The sequence below is a fragment of the Sorex araneus genome, chromosome 1 (assembly GCF_027595985.1).
Source record: "Sorex araneus isolate mSorAra2 chromosome 1, mSorAra2.pri, whole genome shotgun sequence".
Lineage (NCBI taxonomy): Eukaryota > Metazoa > Chordata > Mammalia > Eulipotyphla > Soricidae > Sorex > Sorex araneus.
In genome coordinates this window covers 79,329,177-79,332,531 of record NC_073302.1, presented here as the reverse complement: position 1 = coordinate 79,332,531, position 3,355 = coordinate 79,329,177, and the positions used below count along the sequence as shown (strand labels likewise).

Here is a 3,355-nt window from a genome sequence, read left to right as displayed (position 1 = left end):
AAAGCCAAGAAATTAGACACACATAAGTATTAGGATAATTTTAAAACATTCAATGTAGGAAAACAGAATGCAATCATGGGATGACAGAAAAAAATTGAGACTTACTTGATTTAAATTTAAATGAGTTATAAGATTAGAACTTTAGATGTAAAATTTATGGTAATCTCAAAGAAAATAGTTGTGAAAGACAAAAAAATGTAAATGAAAGCTAATCACTACACAACAGTCAGACATCAGGGCCAGGAAATAAGAAGATCACATAAGCAAAACCAAACCGCAAAACACCAAGAATATACACATAAACAAAAACAAACCACAAAGCGCCAAAAATATATGCACAAAACAAAATAAATTTCTTTATATCAATAATGTCATTACATTTCAATGGCCTAAGCTCGCCAATAAAACGACTGCTGAGATGAACTTAAAACAATACATTAAAAAAATCCAAAAATACATCAAAAAGAATTATGTATGTTGATTAAATTGGGTTCATGCCAGGGATGCAATAATTATTTGATAAACACAAATCAATTAATGTAATACACCATCATGACATAAAGAAAGATAATATGTTTTTATACCAATTAATGGAGAGTAGGCTTTGATAAGATTCAACATGCTTTTAAATAATTTTTTTAAATTTTTTTTAATTAGGGGTAATAGAAACATACCTTAAGATAGTAGTGACTATATACATTGAACTAACAGCCGACACCATACTCAAAGGTGAAAAGCTGAAAACTTTTCTCCTGAGATTTGGTATAAGGCAAGGATATCCACTCAGTAATCACTTTTATTCAATGTAATTTGGGACGTCCTCACAACAGCAATTAAACAAGAAAAAAATCAACAGAATTCAAATTGGAAATGAAGTAGTCAAACTATCACTGTATCACTGTATCACTGTCATCCTATTGTTCATCGCTCTGCTCAAGCGGGCACCAGTAACGTTTCCATATGTCCCAGTCCTGAGATTTTTGCAGCCTCTCTTTACTCGTCTTTCCCAATGATTGAAAGCTCTTTCAGGGTCAAGGGGATGAGACCTGTTATTGTTAATGTATTTGGCACAACGAATACACCACAGGGAGCTTGCCAGGCTCTTCTGTGTGGGTGGGATACTCTTGGTAGCTTGCCAGACTCTCTGAGAGGGATGGAGAATCTATATCAGAGAATACAAGCAAGTATATTAAAGCCAAACACATGTATACTGCTTTAGGCACATCAGTTGGCTAGACTATAAGAGGTCCTGTGGCCACAAAGCAGCAGAAGCTTCCAGAGCTTTGTTTTACATAGTCTCTGGATCTTGGCCGTTGATGGGATTACATGGTGCTGGGGGCAGTTTCTGGGTGTGACTGCCAAGCTCCTGGAAAATAGGGGGATCTGGGTGGAGTCCCAATTCAGTCCCGATCCGAGCAGGCTTAGAGATCTCAGCCCCAGGTCCCGCATACCTAGGTTTCTCTGCCGGTTCCTTCATGCCTGAGGCTCATCTGAATGTGTGGAGAGTAGCCTCAAGCATGCCTGTGGCTAGGTTCCAGAGGTCTTTGGCTGCCAAGTCTCTGCTTGGGGTGGGAAGGGAGACTCAACCCACCCCCCTCCAAGGGGCCCCAGTGAAGAAAATCTGGTGTGGAGGTAGGAAATTATGCATCATTCTCTTCTGGGAGCTCTGTTCTATAGTCTCTGGATCTTGGCCAATGATAAGATTACATTGCACTGGGGGCAGTTTCTGGGTGTGGCTGCCAAGCTACTGGAAAATTAGGGGCCTGGGGGAAGGAGGCCCAGTCCCAATCCAAGCAGGCTTGGAGATCTCAGCCTTGGGTTCCACATGTCTGGATTCCTCTGTCAGTTCCTTCATGTGTGAGGCTCGTCCAACTGTGGGTTACTTTATGGGTGAGGCTTGTCTGAGCATGTGAAGAGTGGCCTTAAGCATGGCTTTGGCTGGGTTCCAGAGGTTTTTGGCTGCCGGGGCTCTGCCTGGGGTGGGGAGGGAAACTCAACCTACCCCCGTCCGAGGAACCCTGGTGAAGAAAGCCTGGTGCGGAGGTAGGAGATTCTGCCAGCCTGCCTCGACCTGCTCCTTGTTCCCGTCACTGCTGCAGATGGTTGCCATGTGCTCTGAGTCAGCAGGGCCAGCAGGGAGCTGGCGGTGAGCACCCGGCAGGGTCCACGGTTTCCAACGCGCTGTCGCCACCATGGACCCTATCAAGGTGGGCAACGCTGTCCCCTCAGTGGTCATGTTCGAGAAGGAGCCTGGAAACAAGGTGAACCTGGCAAAGCTGTTTAGGGACAAGAAAGGGGTGCTGTTCGGGGTCCCCAGAGCTTTTACCCCCTGGCTGCTCCAAGACCCACCTGCCCAGCTATGTGGAGGGTGCTGAGAAGCTGAAGGCCAAGGGCGTGCAGCTGGTGATCTGTTTGAGCATTAACGATGTCTATGTGACAGAGGAGTGGGGCCGAGCCCACAAGGCAGAGGGCAAGGTTTGGCTCCTGGCTGACCCCGCTGGCGCCTTTGAAAAGGAGACGGGCTGCTGCTGGATGAACCTTAGTGCCACTCTCGGGAATCAGCGACTCAAGTGGTCAGTCAAATATAACTATCAGAAAATGACATGAAAATACAAAATATAAAAACATGAAAAAACTAAATACTACACACACACACACACACACACACACACTTTTAAATAGTGAACCAATACAATAAGGAATTAGATTTAAAATCCATGGTATTCCACTCCTGGGAATATATCCCGGAGAGGCAAAAAGGTATAGTAGAGATGACATCTGCATTTCCATGCTCATTGCCGCTCTGTTTACAATAGCCACAATATGGAAAAAACCAGAGTGCCAGAAAACAGATGATTGGCTAAAGAAACTCTGGTATATTTACACAATGGAATACTACGTAGCTGTCAGAAAACATGAAGTCATGAAATTTGCATATAAGTGGATCAACATGGAAAGTATCATGCTGAGTGAAATGAGTCAGAAAGAAAGAGACAGACATAGAAAGATGGCACTCATATGTGGAATATAAAGTAGCTGAAAGGTACAAGCTTACAATGTTGCGATTCCTGGCAGACATTTCTCTGGACTTAGTTACTAAAATACTAAAATACAGAAATCCAAAACTAAACTGCTGCTAGTGCAGCCTCCTGACCTCATATCTCTTCATTCTCAGCAATGGAAAACAAATTACCAAATGCTTTCTTTTCAGCAGATTGACTTGAGGGGGGAGAAACTCCAAATCAATAAAAGTGAATTTTTTTTGTTTAAATATTGAATGTAATCAAAGTAAAGTGAAAGTAAAGTGAAATTTACCAGTTACACATGCGGGGTGGGGGGCTGGGGAGGTGGGGGG

The 3,355-nt window shown here is 43.4% G+C and overlaps 1 pseudogene; it reads left to right on the top strand.

Annotated features, from left to right (window-relative positions):
• Positions 1-2,174: 2,174 nt before the first annotated feature.
• Positions 2,175-2,607, top strand: LOC101554966 (peroxiredoxin-5, mitochondrial-like; annotated as a pseudogene).
• Positions 2,608-3,355: the final 748 nt, after the last annotated feature.